This window comes from Bemisia tabaci, chromosome 2, assembly GCF_918797505.1.
Source record: "Bemisia tabaci chromosome 2, PGI_BMITA_v3".
Taxonomy (NCBI): domain Eukaryota; kingdom Metazoa; phylum Arthropoda; class Insecta; order Hemiptera; family Aleyrodidae; genus Bemisia; species Bemisia tabaci.
The window spans coordinates 19903998-19930024 of record NC_092794.1 but is presented as its reverse complement, the minus strand read 5'-3'; the positions used below and the strand labels follow the sequence as shown (position 1 = coordinate 19930024).

General features: G+C 42.9%; 1 protein-coding gene across 1 annotated transcript in view; it reads right to left on the bottom strand.

Annotated features, from left to right (window-relative positions):
• The window catches only part of LOC109042735 (extracellular serine/threonine protein CG31145), a 107842-nt gene that overhangs the window by 78688 nt on the left and 3127 nt on the right, over positions 1-26027 (bottom strand). The window lies entirely within an intron of this gene.

The window sequence follows — 26027 nt, the reverse complement described above, 5'->3', positions numbered from 1 at the left end:
ATCTGTTTCAGGTTACGTCAATATTTTTTTGAGGTAGAGAAATCAAACACGCGCCAATTTCTTAGGAAGATTTAATAAGTAGTGAAGCTCAGAGTTAGTCAATGCGCTTAGTGATTTTCGAGCCATTTTCCTTAGATAACTCTTCATACAATGCGATGTCTGCTACGTGATTGTCTAATAGATGTGATACGCGTATCATTGTGTGAATTTACGTGAACAATAAATGTGAAAATGATGATGAAACGTAAAGCCTGATTTAAAATTGCAAATGATTTGTCCGATTGTACTTCAACGCGGAGGAAAATCGATCGATTTAAATGTTGTGAGAAGTTATCCACAATAATTGTACTTACACGCTTGTCTAAAAATATGAGGGTGGAATCCAGTGGCGTGTCTTGCGATATATCGATTGATCGGTCATTGAAACCTCTGGAAAAGGATCGATTAACAGGGTGTTCGCAGCGAACACTTTAATAATCGATTCTTTACCACGGATTCAAATGGGGAAACATCGATAATCGATCATTCACGCCACGCCACTGATGGAATCCGGAGTGTATTTCACTCCCATACGGCGCCCAAAGAACCTGAAGATCAACCAGAGCGCACTACACACTACAAAAAGACTGGATTCCACTCAGTAAAGTGCCTAAGTCACTCTATGAAAAGAATACATTATGCTCCGAATATATATCACTCGGATTGACGGGCGCTATTTTTTATAGACTCCGGAATGAAATATACTCCGAATTTCACGTCGAGTTTCTTAATAGTGGCTAGGAAAATGTGTGCTGAGCTCGATGATTGTCTTAACAGTAAACAAGAAAAAATAAATCAGTCTAATATTTGCGAACAGAATTTTTTTTTTTTTTATTTCAATAAGTCATTTGATACCCTCTACACGTGCGGAAAATATCTGACCACGGTACCGAATTTTTACTAGTTGCATGCAGAACTGATACCGGATTGGGTTTCTCCTGGGAGGAGACGAAGGGACGCCAGTGGCATGGCGTGCTTCGCGATATATCGATTGATCTGCCATTTAAACCTATGGAAAATATCGATTAACAGGGTGTTCGCAGCGAACGCCTTAATAATCGATTCTTTACCACGGATTCAAATGGGGAAATATCGATAATTGATCTATCAGGCCTCGCCACTGAGGGACGCCAAGTAAAAGGATGACAGCAGGGAGTTTTACAGGAAATTAGGGAAGGCCAAATCTCAGAAAGACTAAGAGGATAGGTTACTGAGGATGCTAGGTGTCGCAGAGCGCCAGAGAGCGCCGTGAAAGCGGCTCTTTTAGCATGTACGCGATAGGGAACCCAAGCTGGCTCCGAGGTTGTTAGGCAAATTATTTTGTTCCCCATTCCCTGAATTTTCCCTGAACTATGTGTGTACACACGCACAAGAGTCAGGTGTGTTGGAAAGCGCGCCAACAGTTTCCATGGAATCGAGAAGAGCGCCACAGCGCCACCGTTTACCGCGATCAGACGTAGTGGTCAGCTGATTTCGCAATCCGAGCCCTGGACCACCTGGTGATACGCCGGGGATGTAGCAATGCCAGGGAGCCGTAAAAACGCGAAAACTAGAGAAATCCGTTCACCAGCCCCAACATTTCCGATATTTTCCGGATGTCCAGGTTGCTAACAACTCAGTGATTCCCGCTGGATCACCGCGTGCCTACAAACGAGTTCTCGCACGCACTTGCGCGTTTCTCGAAACGCACTCGCTTCGAAAAGAGTAGACTGAGTAAACCTCTTCGTTCCCAACACAATCTGGGTCTTCTTCGGAAAATTCCGTCAAAATTTTGCTTCGAAAATGAGCAAAAAACAGTAATTTCTTATGCATAGTACCATACAAATTTTGCTTCAAAAGTTTGCAAAAACCACGAATTCCTCACACAAAACGTGGTCTAATGTTACGACAGAATCTGCCGCTGGAGCGGCAATTGATATATGGCATTATTTAAAAAAAAATGCCATTCAACTTTTGCTTTGAAAATGAGCGAAAACAGTGATTTTTTATTGCAAAATGCAATACAAATTTTGCAATAAAAATTTGCAAAAAACGGCGATTTCCTGGAACAAAACGTGGTCCAATCTTATCGGAGAATCTGACACTGGAGCGGTAGCGCCATGGCATCGCGCGGCCGAAACATTCAATTTGTCCGTCAATGCTGCCAACACGGTCACGCCTCGGAATTAATCTTTCAAATTATCCCGCTCTTCCCGTATTTCTGCCCAAATTTCTCCCCCCCCCCCTCCCTCACTTTTCCATCCGAGTGATTTTCCTCACTTCAGAATGAAAATTCGCCGTTCACAAAGGATACTCGATGGGAGCACGAGAGCCACGGATTACGACAGCCTATTATCGCAGCGAGATCGAATCTCACGGCGGCCATTAAATCACGGCTTCAGCATGACTTTTCCCACGAATTGAGTAAAACGTCAGTGGCGTGGCGTGAAGGATCGATTATCGATATATCGCCATTTGAAGCTATGGTAAAGAATCGATTACTAAGGTGTTCGCTGCGAACGCCCTGATAATCGATCTTTTTCCATAGGTTTAAATGGCAAATCAATCGATATATCGCAAAGCACGCCACGCCACTGAAAACGTCACGACTGGAGATTGATATCCGTAGGTCTGCTCCTACCACGTCTTCACGAAAACTTCACGGCGAAGCAAAAGTTAGAAAAATGTACGCGAGGATTTTACGCGGGAAAAAGAAGACGAGTCGGCACTAGAAATGCGCGTACCGGCGCACGGTGGATCGAGTCAATTATAGAGGTCGGACACGAATTTTCTGACTAAAATTGCAAATTCATACGTTAATTTCGTCACATTTTAAATTTCAAGGGGTGCTTTATAGAGAAAAGTTAACGAGGAAAGCAATGGAACCACTTTTGGAACCTCAAAATTTTGTATAAACGGAGTTATAAGCGTTTAAAGTTGCCAAATTCTGTCCGACCTCTCCTATTGACTCGATCCACTGTGCGGCGTACACGGCCAAGCCCGGAGAATGACGTAGAGGTGGGTGTTTGACGTACCTCCGGTCCGCCAGGGTTGCACCGATGAAATGAAAAATATGAAATGCTGAAAATTTCCGTGAAATGTTTCAGAAAATTTCAGAGTTATGAAAAATATGAAACTTATTATCAGGGGCTAGGTATGCAACACGCACTAAAAAACGCAAAAAAGCAAAAACGAGTCGCCTTTCATTTAATTTTGCATTCGATTTCGAAAAAAAAAAAAAAAAAAAAAAATTCAATATTTTTCATATTTTCTGAAATTTTGTGAAAATGTCTAGATTTTATTTTTTGTGAAAAATTGCAATACTGCCTACGGGTCTTTGTCAAACTCCGCCACTATGATCCCAAAAGCAGATTTGAATAGTATTTGAATCAGGAAATAGTAATGTGTGGTGTCTGGAGGTACTTGGTGTCATTTTAAAATTTTTACTCCCTCGTTTTGAAATATTGGTGTGACAAATTTCAATTTTTTCGTTTAAAATATTTTGGACGAATTCGCTTTTCTCTTCTGAGAAGTGACTGAACCGTGTTGATGTTGCCAGAATACTTTTAAAATATTTTCAGGTTTTAGAAAAAAATGGGTTAGATGCAAAATACTTTAACAGGAATGTAGAAAAATTCCTGAGTCTCTCGTCTTCCGTAGTGACTTTTTCTGAGTCTGTTCTTGAGCCAGAAAAGTCTCCGAGCATAAGCTAGAAATGAGTTTGATCCCAAAAGAAATAAACCAGTGTCTGAGTAAGGGATTCTTCAGGAGGGTGGAAGCATCGACGTTGGATGTGGGAAAATAGAGGAGGAACTGGACCAATTTGACCAAATAAATCACAGAATTTCTCCACCCCCTCTTCCAATCCTCAGAGACTCTGTATATTTCTCCAAGTATCTGAGCGCATTTGGCTCATTTTTCGGATGCATTTGGATGGATTAAATCGCCAAACCTCAAGGAGATTTTAACATTTGACCTTATCTCTGAATGAAAAATCTGTGCATCCAGAGAGAGAAAATTATCTACGGCAATCACTATTTCAATAAACATTGCACCCCCAGTTCTTGGGAGCGATTTTCACACCAAGATTGAATATTTCATTTTGAGAAAAAAGGGACTTCACAAAAATATCACCATCATAGCACTTGGGAAGCAAATGAAAGAACAATATAACATCCAGAGGTTTACGTAGGGGAGTCCGCAATCGTACAGGATGTAAACTACACTGATGGTTTAATTTGAATAGTGATTCCATAAATTATGTAGATAATTGATGCTGAGAAATTGCCACTAAGTAATCCCCAGTCCATTGCTCTTTCTAATACTTAAAACATGTCCACGATGACAGGAGGTAGACAAACTGTGAGTTGAACACATGCAGTTTATGTCAGACTCAGGAATGTTCGGGATAATGAGACCAGTTAGCGCAGATATAGAAGTTCTTAGCTTGTGCTTGCTATGAATTTTTGTTGAGTTCCTATTCATTAAATGCTACACGTAAGATGTATAAGTGCTTACAAAGCTTCGAGCATAGTGTTATAAAGCCTTGAGGGATAAGTATGAATCTTCCACACCTGAGGCATGAAATCAATTCTTCATAAGGTATGATCATCATAGGAAAATCAAACTTTAACCGGCCCTGATAAATACTACTTAATAGAGTAGACTCTGAATTCAACTGAAACTTTCCATTCTTACTTTAAGGCAAGAAGTATTTATTTAAGTAGTGGGAACTTACAGACAGTTTGAGAGCACACCTTCAGGCCTTGACTTGTAAACATTTGTGATCACGGAGATTGAACGCGAGGAACCACCGAATTAAACATTCCTTGGAGAGATGCGATTAAGATAAAAGCTAACCCGCACTAATTAAGAAACAAGAACCTCCAGTAACTTTAAATATTAAAAGGACTTATTCACAACACTCACGAGAATGTGAAGAACCACGTTTGTTTACAACCTGTTATCAAAAAATAACGAAAATGTAAACAAGTCGAACTCGCACTCCCATTGGTTCCCGCCAATTTCAATAGCGCGCGCGGCAAAATATACAAATTGACGCGCGAATTTTCAAATTAGCGGGGAGTACACTGGTTGAGCGCAAACTGAGAATCGTTACCGTACAGGGCCTATTTCTCGGTTTTTTTTGGTCGCACGAAGTCAGAGACCGCGAAAATGGTAGCGAATCGACCCCGAGGAATCCGAATATCATTTTCCTGACCTGCCACCCCCGGGGGGAAGGGGGGGGGGGGGGGGTTAAAGGAAGATTATGATCCTAAAAGTCGGTGTTTCCGACCGCATTGCGATTCAGCTGAATTAATCTTGAAAAGAGGGAACATTTTCTCTTTAAATTTAAGCTTAAAAATCTAAAATCGGGCCACCTAAGACCCAAAAATGACGCCATAAAAAGGGGGGGGGGAGATGCGGTGCTCCCTCCACAAATGTCTTTTTGGTCGCAAAATTGACATAGATACTACGAGAAAAGATGACGCCCTAGGTATTCGACCCCGAGAATTCCGAATTTCATGATCCCGGAACGAAGCCCTCCTAGACCCCCTTAGAGGGTAAACGGGGGGGGGGGGGTATCTAAAAAGTCGGACCTCCCATCTCATCCGAATTGCAAACAGATTGATTCATTCATCGCCCAAAAGTAACCCCCTAAGAGAGGAGGAGAGGGGAAGAGGGTAAGAGGAGGTCAGGTATGGTTTCCCCTTTAAAAATTGTTCTTTGGACGCAAAATTGACATGAATTCACCGATTTATAAGGTAGTATCGTAAGCAACTGACACCACCGAAGTCGAATTTCACAGTCTCCGAGCTCCCTTGACCTCTCATGGGAATTTTAGGGAGAGGGTTGCACCTAAAATTGGGGTTTTCGTGAGGGGGGGGGGCCTCGGCGTTTTGGGTTTTCAGGTTCAAATTCGGTTCCTCGTACTTTAGTACAAATTCAGGAAGAATCTTTCCGTGATTTTTCATTTTGATGATAAATTTTTAAATTTTTAACGGAAATCCCGAATTTAAGGCTAAGTTCGGATTCCCCATTCCACCCCGCGGTCCCTGACTTGGCGCGACCTAAAACAACCGAGAAAGAAACCTGGTACGCATGGTCCAAAACATCCTGTATAAGTGCGAGCTCGCGCTAACTCAGTCAGAAAATGTTGTCAACCGTTACGAGAGCGCTTCCTTGACACTCTGTATTCAAACTCAATTAAAATCGCGACCCGGCAGTTTCTCCGAATGACGAGACTTTAAGCTTCACCTCTGGGTTGATGAACAATTGGAAAGGAATATGGTCACGGCTCGAGTGGAGACCGCCGCTTTCATTATCGTTTATTATCATCGTAAGAATTAATTCGTGAGTCTCGGGCGAAACCTGTGCTTTTCCTGCCATTTCCTCCACATCTTCGGTAAAAGCGATTAGTGGCATTATCCAGAAATCATAAGAATCTGAGGCTTTTGACGTAAAGGATTGAGGGACTCATGAGTTTGCGTTGCGGCAAGTTGCGTGAACAAGGGAAGGAATAGAGATTGGAGCTCATGGAATTATATTTTTATTTTTTTAATTTTTATTTACTTGTATGCTGCGATTTAAACCTATAGAACAGGATGTTAGCAGCGAGCACCTTATTCATAGATTCTTTACCATAGATTCAAATGGAGAAATATCGATAATCGATCATTCACGCTTCACCACTGTTTAGAGAGTGATTGCATTGGTTTTCTCACGGAATTTTCACTCGAAAGCATCCAGTTGCATGACGTGCTTTGCGATCTATAGATTGATCAGCCATTTTATACTACGGAAAAGGGTCGAGAAACAGGGTGTCCGCAACGAACACCTTAATAATTGATATTTTACCATAGATTCAAATGGAGAAATATATCGATAATTGATCATTCACGCTTTGCCACTGTTTAGATAGTGATTCCATTGGATTTCTCGCGAAATTTGGCTTGAGGAGCATCCAGTGGCATGGCGTGATTTGCGATACATCGATCCTTTTCCATAGGTGAATAATCGATCTGCTCATCGAGAAATATCGATAATCGATCATTCACGCCTCACCACTGGATGCATCCCTTCAGACTTAAAACGTAACAAAATAAATGACAAAATTTGCAGTTTTATTCAAAATGTCCTACCCGATTGCTCCTACGGACTCCTACCATCGTGCACAGCGCCGAGTAACTGTCCACGCCGGGATTTTTTAGCGGGAAATCGTTCGCGATGAATTGTTAATTAACCAGAGTTAATATTCGAACGCGCATGTTTAGGCTTAATACCTGTGCAAACAGAAAAGGGAAAAGGACCCGAGGGAGGGTGGGGGGGGGGGGTTATGCGGCCGTCAATGAGTCTTGACAAATTGGTCTGTTGGCGTCCGACCCGGCCGACCGGGCGACTTATGGCAGGAAGACTCGGAATGTGCCATTGACCTACTAACTCGGAACTTGGGCTCCCGCTTGGTACAGTGCTTTTTTCCGCAAATTTCACTGATCGTCATTTTTACGCCGTGCATCGATTCGCGCCTCCGGAAGCTCGATGATCCGAGATGGATTATGCCTTAAAATCTATCGGCGTGAAATTTCATGAATTTTTTTTTAAACTTTTGAGGACCCATTCAAGGGGCTGAGGACATTAGCGGATCCAGCAAATTGGCAACATTGTTTTTTCTCCATTTAAACCAATGGAAATGTATCGATTCTTGGAGGAGCCAGGTGCTCCAACAGGAATCGATTATTTAACATAAGTTTAAATGTGCGAAACCCGGTGTTGCCAAATTGCTAGATCCGCTTCTGGCCAAGAACCGCCCTAAAATAGCAATACCTAGATTTTGAAATTTCCCCCTTCCTCACCATCCTTCGTTTCTTCAGTCATTTCCTTTTTTCTGACAAAGATGTTGCCACAGCATGCTTTTCTGCTTTTCAGCCACAATATATATCATTTCGATACGAAAAGGCGGAAAAATATCGGAGGAAAGAACACACGGTGACACGTGAATCATGAGCCGTTATTCTTGAATTCTTGACGTCCGGATATTTCCGTTCGGCGTGGAAGTTGTGTTGAATGTTTCATTTCTCTATGTCTCTCCACTCTGCCCTCTCTCCTTGTTCGTCTTAAATTTACAAAATTTCGTTCACTATCGAAATTTAACTATCTACCCTGGCATTCGATAAATTGCCTGATTAGAATAATTACCTGTGACGAATACACAAAGTGCCTCCCTTACAAGTGACTCTATTGGAATCGGTTCCGTGGAAAAATCAAACAATCATGTATTCTCATCAAACAAAAATTAATTGAAATCCATTGAAATTTTCCTACAAATAGTTCAGTTCCTTGAGACTTTTTTCAAGTTTTTTTTTCTTAAATAGCTTTTCCTCCTGTGTGAATCCCTCGGTTAACTCTCCTTTGCTAGATTCAGTCGTGAGAAATATAGGAGCTGAGAAAGTGTGTTCGGATAGTCTCAAAAGATCTTCATGAATGACCACCTCATTTATACGTAGCGCAGGTCCCATTAAACTTTTGGCCGAAAATAACTAAAGTTGGGTTGTTAAGACGCAGAGGCGTGGACGTGGAATCGGACAAACATTACATTTATCGTTCGCTCTTGACCGTACTTTCAGGGGTTTCTTTAACGAGTCTCGATATTCAACACTTCGATGCTCAACGCAGATAACTACCGTTTGGAGTCGCCTCCCGAATTCCGTCCCTACACCACCTCAATTCCTGACAATAAAACTTTTACGTTGGGGGTCCCTACGAGCGTACATATGATTTGTTTAGTTTTGGTTTATCTGTTTTGTGAACCCATTTTAAGTGCTTCGCAAAAAGGCAATAAGGAAAATTACAAGATTGTTGCCAATTTTGTTTTTATGTAGATTTGCTATTAGGTCCTCAGCTTTCTGTTGCTCATCTTGATGTGAGGTTATTTCTTTATTACACCATGAGATTTTAGTCAATTTTTTTTTTCAAAATAGTAAAGTAGGTTTTTCACAACCTTTGGTTTACGTCTGACCAAATTCACGAATGATTTTAATTTTCTTGTGTACGTTACCAGGACGGTCCCTTAGCCTCCCGAGCCCATCAGCCCTGAAGTTCATTTTCAACTCTGAGTTTTATGGAAGACAACTTCGATGCATGATGTTTTTCTCTCATTTGACTCATTTCACTCTGTTCTCTCTGCTGCATTAGTCTAGTTCAAGTCACACTCAAACACAGTCACACTCAACAAACAAATATTGGTCGCAAATATGCCTTCAGAAGAAAACTGCGATTCTTCGCTTTGCATAACACCAATTTGGGTTAAATGAGTCGAAATCATAGACTCCTTTTTTTAGAGGACGACCTGTAAAAAATTCCACTCAAACGCGGTGCTGAAGTCCGTTTCTTTGTATCTTAATTTCTTGGACTTACTGCTCTCTTTGAGACACTAAAAAAGTTGCGGGCTATTGAACAATCGTTCGTTCCGGGAGCCGGAACCGTAGCTTCGAAAGCTCCGGGTGCTACACTGGAATTTTCGGCTTCCACGACCGGACTTTTTTTTCGGTGTGACATATAGCAGAATGTTGAGCAACGCATCCATGTTTTCGACATTCCATCAAGTGTTACCGCGTGATTGTAAATAATTACAACCAATTACAACCCAATCCACAACCGACCGGCGGCGCGGCGGTAGTAATAGCAGTTGAATTTTGGAAACGGATAGGACCGCGGCTCGCGGCGGCGCGGATTGGCGAAATTCGAAATCTGGTCGGCTCTCGTCCGCGGGTGCCCCGGCGTCGCGTCGTCGTCGTGCCCCAACTCGGTCCTATTTGTATTCGGCGATCGTCAGGCGTCGTCGTTGTGACGTAGCGCGGTTCGAGAGACCCCCACTTTTGTCACGGCAGAATCCGAGTCTCGTCGCGTCGCGTCGCGTCGCCGTCGCCGCCGTCGTCGTCGTCGCGCTGCCATGCCATGCCAATTCACCGTGTCCATCTCTCCCAACTACGCGCTCGCCACTATCGTCCGCGCCGCGCCGCGTCTCACCAGAACGCGCGCCTTGGAATGCGATTTAAAAATACGCGCCATGACATCCGATCGGCAAGCGGTGTTGCCGGCCATGGGTAAAAAAAATTGGGGGGTGCGCCCCCTGGCCGCTACGCGGCCCAACCGCCAGAGGGCGCAAAGCACCCTCTATAGCCTACTTCGCGGGACACTGTGGGTTACTTCAATACAGCGGGCTTATCTAAGGAGTGTCTACAATTGGTAGCAGCACAAACCGCGAAATTCGGCCCGGTAGATTTTTACATCGAACCGTGACGAAAAATGAACATTTACAGTTCAAATGGGAAAATTTACGATTTTATCACTTAACATGGAAACGCCTGGGTCATATTTCCAAAATCTGAATGGACGGGGCTCATTATTGAATCATCACCTGACGCTAGCAGCAAGAATGATGGGAATCGTTTCAGTAGAGAGGTAACACGAAGTGTGACCAAAAAATGAAAATTTAAGAGGTCAGAGAGTTGATAGTAATGACGATTAACATGGGACGGTCCCTTAGATAATCCTTTTGCGTACTGGTAAGAAGAGGGGGGTATGATAGGTTTGGGACGATGTGTTAATAAGGGGGTGGAGTGGGGTGAGGGATTCGGACACCGCATATTGTCCCGGAAAATCTATGGAAAGCGATTTTTTGAGCATGTGGACTACATATTGTAATTAGGAACTACAATTTCAGGCTCAGTTTAGAAACAACGTACGCACCATTAGTATCCTCATGCAGATAAGTGTTTTTACGGATGAGCCAAAAATTGTAGTTCCTGATTGGAAAATGTAATTCATCTGTCCCCTAGTTTTAGTAAGATTCTCTACACAGAGAATCATATCATAACTCGTTCATACCATCATAGACCTGGCACCGCTTCGCAAAGATCCGTTTGTTTTGGGCCCAGTTCACACTGGCTTGCAACACACGCTACGGTGGCGCGGCGCGCGGCGGTGCGTGGTCACGTTGTCTGCTTTTGTTTTGGCGTCGCGACGCGTCCCCCCTCCCCCCGCCTCAACCCCCTGAGTGCCCCCCCGTCTCCCCTCTCTAACCTCTTCTCACCTCTCGAGCGCCTGTCCCCACCCCGTTGGCAACTTTTAGTCACACACGATCACTAATTATCCCGATCGGTTAAAATCCCGCTCCGGGAGTGCGTATAGCTCGCGGGAGCAGAAGTGGAGGCACGCGCCTGGAAAATAGAAAATAGTGTTTCGGCGGACCGGAGGACGCGAGCTAAACTCTTGCGGATAGTCGCGGATTAAAGGGTTTCCGGATAAGCACGTTCATTGTAATGGAGGCTGACCCCGTTTCCGAGCTGAAAAAAACGGAGGTCTCATGCCGTTGCCTGCCCGCGAACCCAATCCCGATCGGCTTCGCTAATCAGGGCACAATCCATGCACAAACTGACCAATCTGCAGCTTGATTCCAGGGGATGGGCACGATTTTGGTTGCTCAGAGCACCAGGCTAATGATTTCACTGGAAAAAATGGTATGCTGTATTAGCACCTAGGATGTCAAAAATGTGTCTGGTGATCCTACGATGCCACCTTGATTGCTCACTCAGTTGAATTTGCATTCACAGGATGTGAAGTTAACTACGAGGGCAGTGAAGGCAGCATCTTGGGATCACCAGACACCTTTTTGACATCCTAGGTGCTGAAACAGCAGCATATTGTTTTTTTTTCAGTGTTTTTACGCTCTTCTTTACAACGATTCCTTCAGGGGCTCTCGACCCAGAAATGGAGATGTTGCGTGTGTGAGGAATTTGCGATTTGACTATTGATTCTTTTGTAAAAGTTCGCGAGAAACACGATGGTGCCACCGGTTTTCTCTGAAATCAACTTCCAAGCTCAAAAAAAGCTCTCAAGTTGAGGCCAAAATGGAGGGGATATCCCACGCTATCCTGAGAGTCCACCCAAGAACTTTGAGAGATATTGCAAAGAAAGTGCGTGATAAAATCATTATCATCTCGGAAATTGAAATTTGATCAATTTTTCGGTGAGAACAACACAGCTCAAAAATGATCTTGAGACGACTTAATTTTTCAAAATTTTCCGGAGGAAATCCCTTGAGCCCCCCTTAGGAGCTAGGGAACTCCGCAGACCCCGTTTTGGTTTTCATGCCCCCCAGCCCCCCTTGATAAAGTACCCTTTTGCCTCCCTCTTGGAAAGTTTCTGGTTTGGTCCATGGCTGGCTGACGCTAGGAGTGGTTAAAAAAATTAAAAAAATTAAAAAAATTCTCAGACAAGCTAGAGACTAATGGAAATGTTGCATGTGTAAGGAATTTGCGTTTTGATTGTTGATTCTTATGTAAAAGTTCGCGAGAAACACGACGCTGCCACTAGTTTTCTCTGAAATCAACTCCGAAGCTCAAAAAAAGCGCTGAAGTTGAGGCTGTAATGGGGGGGGGGGGATATCCCATGCTATCCTGAGAGTCCACCCCTACATCAAGACAAACTCTCCCTACAAAGATAGGGAGCAAATACATTGACAGGGCTGCCACCTTATTTATGGACTCTAAAACTGAAATCACGGCAACCTTGTCAATGTATTTGCTCCCTATCTTTGCATGGAGAGTTTGTCTTGATGTAGAGGTGGACTCTCAGGATAGCGTGGGATATCCCCTCCATTTTGGCCTCAACTTGAGAGCTTTTTTTAAGATTGGGAGTTGATTTCAGAGAAAACCAGTGGCACCATCGTGTTTCTCGCTAACTTTTACGTAAAAAATCAATAGTCAAATCGCAAATTCCTCACACATGCAACATCTCCATTCTGGAATGTGTGGAAAATGAAGTTGATTAACCCAAAGTCTCATAGATTCCTTGGGAGATAAACCGTGGTCTATTTTCAGGAGCTTCCTATGGGGGATCTTGGGGGGCTCCCAAGGTAAATTTTCACGAGTGGATTTGGCTCAAGTTTTTAACTTACTGTCAACCTCCGTTACAACAAAACGGAACTCTCTCTGGACGACGCGACGGTGCGCCTGCAGCATTTAGTTTTCATGCTGGCAACATTGACGACCAATCCAAAATTCTCGACTCACCTCGGGTCGGGAGATGGGTCGGAAAGTGGATGGATGCAAACGTTGGCCATAATTCATCAAGCTACTGAGTTTAGTTCTTGAGTTCAGCAAAGCGTTCTTCTCCATTGGTTTGTGACCCTGCCAATCTGGTTGAAAAATTCGACCAAATCCACTCGCAAAAATACGCTTTCTAGAGGCGGGGTAGAGGAGCTCTATCAGAGGAGGCTCTAAATATTGTGTGATAACTGATATGATTCGAAACACTTATTGTTCCTCATCCGTCAACTTTGGTAAGCAATTCGACATTGCTCAGGTGCATAACTATAAAATGAGAAATAATTTGTTTAAGTATTGATGGAAACATTACTTATATTCTCAAGTCTTACAGAATTGGCACTAAAATTGCTGTGATGGAATTTGATGCTTTCCGGCCCTCACTGGAAAAAAAAACACATTGGATCTAGAGTCCAGACTCTTGAAAACATTAACAAGAAAAAATACTCTTGATTCAATCGGATTTTTGCTTGAATCAAAAGGAAATCCGCTTAAATTAAGAGGCTTGGTTCTTGCTTTAAGCAAAAATCCGATTGAATCAAGAGTATTTTTTCTTGTCGATGTTTTTAAGAGTCTGGACTGTAGATCCAATGTGTTTTTTTTTCCAGTGCTCTGTGGAGTTGTATGGAGTTCCATGGATCTCCACACAAGTCCCATGGGCCTCCACTCAAATCCCATGGGTCTTCCCGGAAGTCCCACGGTATTCCGTGTGCTACAAAACCAGAATTCTGTATTTACACCGCAGAATTCCGTGTGGTAAGTAAGTACTTCACAAAATATTTAGCAACTTTACTCGATCGGGCACTCAAAGTACTCGACCTATAGAAATCGCGGTTAATAAGCCGAGGGTTGATAGATTAATGATATGTTAAACGAATAGAGAATAAAACTGTAATGGACCACTAGACAAGGTACGAATTTCAGCATTCTGATACATGTTTCTTAATCAGAATTTCACGTAAAACACGATGCGCACAACGAAAATCACCGACATCAACTCCTTCAGAAGATATTTAATGATTCTTGGTGCGTGAATTGAAACCACCCGCTCAAGAAAACTCAATGCTCTACGTGATTCACATCAAGCGCTAAACGTTATCATGACAGTCTCTGCGATAAAAAAATCGGACAACCTCTATCTTGACACTTTGGCTCAGCCATAGCAAATTACTTATAATTTGAAAAACACGTGGTGAGAAATGAGCATTGCTCGATTGAGAAGCTTGCTGAAATCGTTGTAGTGCGCGATCTGACTCACGTAGAGCTTTGAGTTTCTTGTGAGCGGGCAGTTCAAATTCCTCGTAACCAATGTGAAATAAAAATGTTATTATCTCCGTTAGGAGTTGATTCCAGTAATTTTCGTTGCGCGAATCGTGTTCTACGTGAAATTCTGGTTAAGAAACATGTATCAGAATGCTTACATTCGTCCCTTGTCTAGTGGTCCATTGCAGTCGAGGATCTCTCTACTTTCTGGCCTGGATGCAGAATAGGTGACTAATGTTAAGCTGTTCACTTTGTAAATGCCTAATCACGTCGACGTTCAACGGTTCAAAACAGTCATTTCATACTGGGGCGAGCAGTGGCAGTGGTGCGGCGCGGCGCGGCGCGGCGCAGCGCCTGGGATCTCTTAAGCTCGAGCACACTGTTGCTGCACTGCACCTAGATATCAATTAAGCAACAACAAGTGGACAGAGGACTTTTATGGAGAGCGTACTAGCTACTAGCACTAGCCTGTCTGGTTGCACTTCCCGTGCCCCTCACACTATCGTCACCCTAAGACCAAAATATCAAAAGCTCCATGCGATTTTTTTTACAGAGAAATTGTTGGTTGAATCTCTTTGAAAATTTCACTGAATTTTATCGGCAGTATTAAGCAAATTCAGTAAAATTTTCGGACAGCTTTGTTGAAAAATTAAGAAATACAAAAATAAAATGGCGGCGGAAATTTGCTTGTAATACTTTGGCCACAAGGTGACGACTTCATGGCTCGCCAGGGAAAAGGGGTTCGGCCCCTAGGCTCCTACAACCAACTCCGCGAGCAGCATTCGGGCGCTGTTCTATGTAAAAAGGGCTCTCAGCCCACCAAAGGCAAATTTTCGCGAATGAATTTGGTCGAAGTTCTTAACTTACTGCCAAGCTCCGTTACAACAGAACGAAATTTCTTCCGGGCGACGTTGCGCTTACAACCATTGGTTTTCTTGCTAGTAGCAATGAGGTACACATCCGAAAGGGGTGGAAAAGTTGATGGTTGCAAACGTTGGACAAAATTCATAAAGCAGCTGAGTTTAGTTCTTGACTGCGTCCAAGCGTTGTTCTCATTTGGTTTGCAACCCTGCCGATCTGATTGAAAAATTCGCCCAAATCCACTCGCAGAAATTCGCCTCATTTAGACTATTCCAAAATTGCACTTTGATAAAAAAAAAAAAAAAACAAATGTCACAATTAAAGCCCTCCTGTTCAAGATATGTCAATTACAGACAAGATTCGTCGCGAAATACCGCTCCCTTGTATAGAATGATTTAGTGTACTTCAAATGCGTTTTTCTCAACACAGTTTTGGCGTGAGACCTCTTTTTGCATTTTATGTCTCCATTCCTCTGCATATCGATGGCCAAACCACGAAACCACGGCGGGATGGAGAAACCACGTATCTCCGCTCCGTTTGCGACGTTGCAGACTTCCTGCCATGCTCTATTCTTTTGTTTATAAAACTAAAGAGCGTTTTTTCTTAAAAACTGCCTAGATTTTCTTTCTCAAAGCAGAATATATTGTAAAAATTTAAAGCTGTGTACTTGACTTCTTCCTCTTCAAAAAATAAAATAGGAGCACCGATTTTGAAACACCGCTGTGGAGATACGTCGTTTTGCACTTAAGCCATCGATATGCCCCATGAGCATAATTTCTCTGCACAGTGTGGCAGCATTGCCGGGCAATGCAGAGCAGTACCCGACACAAAGATGCACACATCGGTGCTCGGTGGTATGTAAAGCGATGAATGATTATGAGAAGTTAGTTCAATGAGGGGGGACGCCTTAACCTTAACTGCCAAACAGCGCAACGCCCGGCAAAGGTCAGCCCGACCGTAAATTAAACCATTCTTCGTAGAATCGATGTATGAGCTGCGCAATGCTGCTCAGATTGAGCAACTTCCTACCGAATTTTTCACCGAGCGCGGTGCGAGGGCCCAACTCCTGATTCACCCCGAAAAATTTACAGTATTTTTACTCATTTTTCCATAAAAATTGTAAGCACGTGTCATTTTTTAATAAACTAAAAATAAAATACCGGCAAAGTTGCACTATTTGAGCAGCACCGCATGGCTCATACGTTTTTTCTGAGGAATACGTCTCAATTAAAGTGAGCTCTTCCATCCGGTGAATGCTCCCACTTCAAATAGACATATTAATGTCAAAAGGAACTATGTGCATTAAGACATGAGCCATGAGACCCATAAGAATATGTGCTTAATAGGGCTCAAGTCATAATGCACATAGTTCCGTATGGAAGAAATACGTCCAAATAGAGACCGGGTTGTGACCGGGATTTAGGCGGCTCAGCAATCATGGTTGGAAAAAACGCGGTCCTGTTAGACGCTAGTTCCAGTTTCGGCTCCATTCGGGTTGGGAGGAGCTTCTGGGGCATTTCTTAAGACAATATTTACACATGACATCAGCGGAGTGCGCACGGTTTTAGCGCCCATAGGCTCATTTGGCGCCCCTGAAGGTAGATGGGGGAGGGGAGGGATGCTTCGATCACCACCTCCCCCTCCTTTCGATCAGGGTAGATAGGAAAATGGTTCAAATTCACCTTTAAAAAAACACGATTTCAAACGATGAATAATTTGACGCGAGAAAAAAGCTGGTTCTGAAAGTAGGAAGTGACAAAAGACTTAAAAAATTATAAAAATAGTTAGAACTCTCAAAAATTTTGCACCCCTGAGATACAGCCAATGTAAAATGAATTTGGCCCTGATTTTGCATGAAAATATAGCATGCTAACTAAAGGTATTTGCAATTTAGCTACAGGGTTATTCAAAAGTCACGCACCACTGGCCATGAGACCATTGAAACCACCATTTGACCATTTGAAATTTTTAAGTTGCCCCCCGCCCCCCTCCCCCCCCCCCCGAGGAGATCAAAAACTGGAAAGTACCTGAAAAAGTTTCCCCCTCGATATGAGGAAAAACGTCTTAAACCGTAAGTTGATATCATAATTAGGTAGAACTAAAGTTATGGCCAGTGGTGCGTGACTTTTGAATAACCCTGTATAATGTATCGGGAGAAGCACGATGATTTAACTGGTTTTCTCTAAAAGGAACTCCAAGCTCAAAAAAGCTCTTAAATTTGGGGTAGTAATGGAGGAAATCCCCTACGCTGTGAAAAAGCTCACGTCTATATCTTCTTCGACTCAGGAAAAAGGTGGATGTCGCTTGGAACAAGGTCCGGTGAATACCATGGATTAAACAAATTGAATGAGGTTAACAAGTTTTGAGTTACGTGCGTCTCATGAAGCGCACCAGCGTTGTTTTCATGGAAAAGAACTTGACAAGACAAAATGCAGGGACATTCTTGCCCGATCCCTGGCCTAAGTTTTTTTCTAGCTGTAGTATCCTTGCAGTATCGATTTTTTAGTAACTTTCTTTAACAAATACACAGCTTTTAAGGTCAAATATAACCGTTTCCAGCACCGCTTTGGGAATGGCTCACATAGCGCTGTTTACTATGGTATTAGAGCTATCATCCACTTGGCGATCACGCCTTGACGTTGTCCTGCCATTCACCAAACAAACATACCGAGCATGTTTGTATCTACATGTTTGTTTCACCGGGCCACTTTTGATTACATCGCAAAGATGCATTTTAAAGAACGAGCTATCTCTCTTCATACGCATATGGACACGCGGGTGAACGAAGAACAGTGAATGAGGGTCTTCTTTATGTTGCTTTCTGTGACCTCCTTCTAGCTCTTTTTCACGGGAGGAAGAGCCTCTTACATCCTTCGTCACGTCTTCCAAACACGAAATTGCGCCAAAAAGGGGCATAGTGTTGCCAGACGCATCTATTTAATCCAAACTTGGACACAAGTGAGGAGTGCTGTGTAGTTTGCTATATCGACCGAAAAACAGCCCTTTCGGACTTAAAAAACATTCTGACGAGAGGGCACCGCAATCTATGATCAGGGCCGGATTTACCTACTTGCAGCCCATGGGCCGCCTGTATTTTGCCGCCTCCTTCTCATTCGTATTGAAACATCAATAAAAACCATCAAGTGAACGTGCTAGCGGGGGAGGGGTGCATAAGACGCGTTTACTCGTGTTTAACACATGTTTTGGGAATGCCCTGTCAACACTACTAGCAAAAGTTAAGTTTCGTAAACCTATCTCTGTGTGGAGTGTGGACAAGGCCTTTCATTCATAAGAAATGAACAAAAAAATTGTGAAAGAACAAACATGAATGTGGTTTAATGATTTTAACTTCCGCCGCCGCGCCGCGCAGACCGCACCGTGTTTGGCGCAATACGTGAAGTATTCACGCAGTCTTGTAGGCGCAATGCGTTTCGCGCTGACCGCACTGTGTTTGGCGCAATGCGTGAAGTATTCGTACATTCTTGTAAGCGCTATTTGTTTCACGCTGACCGCAATGACCGCACAGTGTTTGATGCAATGCGTGAAGTATTCGTGCAGTCTTGTAGGCGCTAATATGTGTTACATGCCGTCACCGCGCCGAGGGCTTCTCCTTTTCATCTCAAGTCCTCGTCATCATTGCTCTCTGCGCCGCGCCGTTCCAGGCCAAAGTGCGTGTTTGGTTTCTCTCTTAACTCGACTATTTAAAGGTGCTGTCTCTTGTATCACTGAAAGACGACAAAATTAAAAATTACTTTACTCTCAGGAAATGAGAGATTTTGTCGCATTTTCTCGTTTGTAATTTGTTTTTTCTAAATCCGATATGTTTTTATACCTACATTTAAAAAAATTGCAAAATTTGCCGCCCTCTAGATTTGCCGCCATGGGCCGCGGCCCATGTGGCCACCCCCTTAATCCGGCCCTATGATATCTCGGACATGTCACTTGATCTGATGAGGTCACTTTAGTTTGGCGCAAATTAGCGTAGTCGTAACCCGCATTTTTCACCAAAATCGGCCTTCAGATCCAAAAAGAGACCGAAAATGACCAAATTATGATGCATACGGTAAAATTGACGTATTTCTATCAAACGGAACTAAGCGCAATCGGGGGAGGAAGGAGAGGGGGGCTTGGATTGGCGGGTGTTGCGGAATGCGATGCTCGCTCCGTCCTATATACTCTCAATGCTTTTCCATGACGCTCAGTTCCGTTTGACAGAACGCGCTATCCGGGATTCTAAAATCCTCAAAAGGAACTGAATTTGGCGCTTAGTTCCGTTTCATAGAAGTACGTCCAAATATGTACCTTAAGCTTTCAATGAACAAAAAGTCGTAAAGTCGAGGAATCCAGAGAGAGTCGAGGATTATTTTTATAATTTGTTTGTTTGTTTTAATAGCTTAAATTTGTAAAGCATAATACTGAAGTTATTGAGATAATTAAAAAAATTTTGAAACAATTATTGGTTACAAATAATTATTTAGTTTAACAAAAACACAATTTGTTCAATATAGAGATAGGGCTAGATATAGGGGGCTCAAGAATGGTCCTTATCGATACCCCTGCTTTGTAATTAATCGGGATAACTCGCTGTGACTCAGGAAAATTCGAGATGAGCGTAGAGATGAACAAGGAGATGAGTTTGAATTCTTCGGGTTTGATTAGCGTTGTTATGACTTGTCGGATCTGTCCCAGGCAGCGGTAGCGGAAACTCAGAGCGTATGCCGCATACGGCCGATTCTATCTTGATCAACTGGACGTACTTCTGCCAAACAGAACTATGTGTATGAAGACACGAGCCCTGAGACCCATAAGAATGTGTACATAACAGGGCTCTCGTCATACTGCACATAGTTCCGTTTGGCAAAAATACGTCTAACTGGAGGTTCCCGTCCTCTAAAAAACGATTCGACGCTGCGATCGCCTCTCGTTCCGGCGCCGATTTCTCCACCTCCGCATGGAATTCGACACGCTCGCGAACTGCAGATCGCCCGTGGAAAGAGCTCCCGCGATCCCGCGAATTTCCACCGCGGGGGAACCGATTCCCTCTCTCAGACAGCGCTGTCTAGCGGCAAGATTGCTGCAAGATTGAAACATTGCTACGAGACTACTCTCACAATTCCAATTACACTCGAAATTTTTAGGTTCGGATTGGAATCATGCTGCAACTCGGTCGGCCTCCCGTGATGTACCTGGTCGTAGCATGTCCTGGCTCTACGATCAGGACACGGGAACACGGAAAAAAATTAAATGTTGATTTAGCATTTATAATGTTAAAAAAATGTCCGTCAAGTTTCAAATGCTGCTTTTACAATACAAAAATGCTAACATAACATTTTAATTTGTACGTTTTGCAGTGGGCGCAGTTACGTTAGCGTGTGTTAAAATGTAAAATCAGCATTTGAAACTTGTTGGACATCTTTTTAACAGTATAAATGCTAAATCAACATTTAATTTCTTCCCATGAAAAACACTCCGACCGTGGAAGATATATAGAGTTATAGACGAACCGTTCGTGTTCCGGGCTCAGAGGCCGAAAGTTCCGGGCATAGCACCCGGAGCAATCGAAGCTACGGCTCCAGCACCCGGAACTTTTGGCATCTGAGTTCGGAACAGACGGTATGTCTATACTGCCGTGCTAAGGAAGAACGCCGTATGAGCCTTCAGACGTTGCCAAGTTTCCTCCGATTAAAACCGAATTTACTGGGAAAATTGCGAACATAATTTTCAGCCAATTTTGTACGCAATTTAATCTAAAATATCTGAAAATTCCAAGGAAAAATATGCATGAATCTTGTCAGAAATACTTGTTTTATCAATGGAAATCTGGCAACTCTCGAATGTTCATACGGCGTTCTTCCTTGGCACGGCAGTAGATAGCTCGTACTTTTTCTTTCCGGTGGAGGTCCTGGGTTCGTCTCCGCAAGGCAACCTGAGTTTGATGGTCTTGAGAACAAAGATTGCCTTTGATTGGTTGGGCGGTAAGGACTGGGGGAGATGAAGTTTCAACTGAAAGCGCAGGTCTAGCTCTTGTGTCGTATTTGAAGTGTAGTAAAGACAAAAACTCATGTAAATTATGTAACTTTGGACCATACTTGCGGCAAGCTTGGCTGTTAACATTGCAGCAACCATTGATTCATCCTGTGGCGATCTTTCATGCGGCTTGGCAAATAAGTTAGGAATTGTGAGCTGTCAGCAAGCTATTTCTGCCATATGTATTACAAGAAACAAGTGAATTTCCTCGGTTTTTTCAAGCTTGCATCCAGCGATCCAAATCGCAAGATTTTTGCTTCACAAGGAACGAAAGCCAAAGTTGCTAAAGAAGTTAAAACCAATTTTGCATAAATTATTAAAGCTAAAAGCAAGGTCGTAGAAAAGGTTACCGGGAGGACTGGTTTGCGAGCTTACTGTAACGATTTCACAATATTTCAAGAAGTATCTAGGTAGGTATTCGTATTCTGCTTGTGCAACGTTCCTTTGCAACTTGATAAAAATGTCATATTTCCCTCAATGCAACTATAACTGCGAGCCCTGGTAAAAATTGGCAGTAGAATGTGTGTTCCAAAATACTATAGACCTAAAGCCGGCTGTAAGATTTCCAATAGCTTCTGTAGCCGGCTGTACAATTTCTTATAGCCTTTTATAGCCGATGGCGATTAAGCAACAGCCAGACGATAAAGTTTATACTAACCGTTACTAAATACGGATACTAGGACTTAGTTAGTTTTTGGACTACCGCTCTCTTTTTATGCCGTAGTATCTTGATTTATTTTGCGAGGAAAGCTCCGTATTTTTGAAGGATGCCTGTCATTCTTAATATGTTGGAGCGCCTTCAATTTCTTAGATACTGTGCAATGCCTCTGGTGTGAAATAGTTGCTTCAGACGCCGTGGCACACTGCAGCGCGGCGAGCGGGCAGAGAGCGCGAAACGCGCATTGGCGCCTACAAACCTAACAGGGATACTTCACGCATTGCGCGATGCGTGAAGTATCCCTGTTAGGTTTGTAGGCGCCAGTACGTCGCCGCGCTATGCGTGAAGTATCCCTGTTAGGCTTGTAGGCGCCAATGCGTCGCCGCGCGCCGCTCCGCTTAGTGTTAGGCTCTAATATTTAATCTTGCGGAGTCAGCGTTGTTCAACTCATGATTTTGAAATGTTTGCACATCCTGTATGGACTATTCTCATTTTAATTGATGAAAAAAAATATGTAGTAAAGGAAAATATAATGTGTGTTTTGTAAATATTAAGGTGGTTCCGTATCAAACTTAATGATTTCCAAAGCACACAAATTTCTACACAATTTCTTATAGCCTTTTATAGCCAATGGCGATAAAGTGTAAAGCCCGGCGATAGGAACTATAGCCCGACTGTATACTTTTTTATAGCTTCGTATAGCCCGGCTATAAGATTTGCTCCGCTTTCCACAGCCAGCTATATGATTTTCAATAGCCTTTAGTCGGCTATAAGAACTCCTATTGTATTTTGAAACGCAGCTCGTATCGCCAATTTTTACCAAGAAGAGAAAACTTATTGAGCCCGACTTTTCTCAATGAAGTGCATTTTTCATCAGTCACCACCGCAACTACCTACATAAATCTTCACCGTAATCTGAGAATTTCCTGGAAAGCGCATAGGTGCATCAACAGGATCCTGTTTCCCTATCGTAAAAACTGTTAGCACTGGCGCTGCGTTACGTCTTAATTCGTTGACTCATCAGCATGTTTTTCTCCTCTTATTTTGAACTTTCATTATTCTTGGTATGGCACATCGTACACGTCCAAGATTCCGTAAGATAAAGAGACACGGGAAAAAACAGAAATGAGTATAGAATTGATCTAGTTACGTTTATTTTTTCTAATCCTGTTTAGTATGAATCGATCGTTTCAAAACCGGACATAGGCTGGACAAATTTTCCTGCTTTCTTCATGAGTGTAAAGAAGGCTTCTCCACATTTTCAGAACCGGTCCAAATCTCCCAATTTTCTCATGTTCAGATTTTCCTGCTTAAATCCTAAAATTTTTGTCTGAGATTATGTTCTATTGTTTTGAGCCAAACGGTACATCGAACCATTATCGAATACGATCTATTAGATGATCAATTAAATTATTACGTGGGAGCTACAGGAGCTTAAAGTTCGGCTTCTGGGCGGATGAATCGATCAAGCACCAAGTTCCAGTCCAGCAAAGCCACGAGAACATCTCACACGCGCGTTCATAAAGCTGGCTATAGCGTGACTATCCCCCTTTAATAATGGGGGGGGGGAGGGCAGGGGGGCATGGTGAGAGTGGGGAAGGCACGGATGGACTTCACAACGTCACACTGTCAAGGTCGCCCCTCCTCCATCAACTTCCTTCCAAAGTGGAAGACGAGGTAGAGTGGTGTTAGTGTTACGTTGAATCATAAACTTGATGTAAACACCGCACCGGTTTGGTGCATCCCAAGAGAATCGGGTCCCATCCGCGGTGAACTTGACAGAGTTAAAACCCTCTGTTACTGAGAAGAATATATATTCTATAACCTAGTTTTCAAGACTCTCTCGCTTGCAGGACCTTTCGGAGATTACTACAAATGGACTTATTTCTGCCAAACGGAACTATGTGCATTGAGACATGAGCCGGGAGAGCCATAAGAATATATGCATTACAAAGCTCACGTCATAATACATAGTTCTATTTGGCAGAAATTCGTCCAAATGTCTGTAGTACAGTAGTATGTTGGAACGCAGTCTGGCTACAGGATTTGTTATAGCCCGGCCATAGGATATCTGATTTTCTCAAATATTATCTCATTGCTCGTAAAGCTAGGGCTGAAGGGACAGTAAAAATCCGATATAGCTGGGCTATGCGGGCTATAATAAATCCTATGGCCGGGCTATGTTCCAAAATAGGTACCATTGCATGGCCAATTTTCACCAGGGATGCCATGGATTATGAGCAACCAGACGATTGATCGACGGGGAAACAGAAAAATTAGAAGGGAAAAACCGGAGTGTCTTGATGCATTGAATCCTCAAATTGCATTTCGTTCGAGTCAATTTACCCAATGTAAGGCAAATTTTGGGTGTATAGACGCCTTTGGATTCTGTAATTCAGGAAAATTTCTAGACATATGCAGTAAGCACTGAATTCTGACGCGCACATTTTGAAGTCACTCGGGGCAACTTTTTCGGCTACGTGAATAATGCGCCTGCTGCCTGAAGTTCGATGAACTTGAACTATGACGGAGGGAATACTCGTTTCTCCTTGATCTAAAAGCTAAAATTGAAAGTTTACGCCGATGATTAAGCACGAGGGTCTTCCAAATAGTAAGTTTCGTCATTCTTCTACCTATCGCTTATTTTACAGTTGGAATAAAACCGTAACAAGAATTTTAACGGCCATACTTTCAGCTTCGAAGGAAGCCATAGTTTTGCAGCTTGACTTCCTGTCATACTTTATTTCCTAAATAGAAAACTACTTGACATCAGTTTCACGCTTCACTTTCACACGTGAATCGTGCGGACCGTCGGAATATTCAGCTAGACTACACTCGACAGTGTATGCATCCCGAATGAGAAGGAATATAGGTACTGACTTCGGCGTTGCACCGTGGATCGAGCCAATCAGAGAGCTCGGACGTGAAATTTTTGACTAAAACTGCAAATTTTTATGTTTATTTCATCATATTTGAAATTGTAAGGAGTGCTACTAGAAGAAAATTTCATGAGAAAAACAATGGAACAAATTTTGGAACGCTTAAAGTTTGTCTTAACGGAGTTATGAGCGTTTAAAGTTTACAAAAATGGTCCATACAGAGTGTACGTGTGCAAAAAACTTCAAAATCACAAGTTGAAAAACGCTGCGCGCGTTTGAATGATCGTGCTAAACACTGCATTCGGCGCGAAACTTATGTAAGCGCCCGCAAGCCTGCTAGAATACTTCACGCATTGCGAGTACTCCACCGCGCGCTCTGTCAGTGCCTGCAACACTCAGTGGATACTTCACGCATTGCGCGCAGTGTGCCCGCCTCAACAGTCGCGTCCTGTGTAGTTCACCGTGTAAACAACGTGCAATGCAACAGTAGAACTGTTTGATTAGCTGAACTGGTTGTTCAGTAGGTATGCGTTTGACTTAAGTTTTTTCTTATGAGCATGAATAAAATTATGTCCGACCTCTCCTATCGACTCGATCCACTGTGCGTCGGTAAGCATGGGTCGCACGATATAATCGAATCGAGGCTTGCATTGGGATCATGATATGCAATTAACGCTGGGGATTTGAGAAAATTAAGGCATTAGGTAAATTTGTGAAGTGCCAACTTAGGGCGGAGAACAGTTGAGCATTCTCCGTCGTGTGATTGTTGAGACGCACGCAAAGTGTTCGTCAATAAACCCTTGCCTTCTTTAACACTAATGGGGCTGAAAGACAACACGAAGAGTCGAGTTGGAGTTTCAAAGAAATGCCGAAGTTACTTTTTTTATTTTTATTTCTTTTTGTAATCGGTTACTTTTGCTTCTTTACCGTCTTTTACTACTCACGACTGAGCTCCATGTGGACCCCATGAATACGGAGGGATCGCATGATTAATTGGATTACATTTTGCAATGAGGAACCACTATTTCTGGCCCATTTTAGAAACAACATACATGAAATTGGTTTCCCTATGCAGATATGTGCTTTTGTGGGAGAGTCAGAGATAGTAATACCTTATGGCAAAATGTAATCCAATTGAGAGGCTTGGAGGACAAGGCGCATAAGTGCAGTTTTTGCTATTTCGCGAAATACGTGCTTCAGCTTTTGAAATTATAT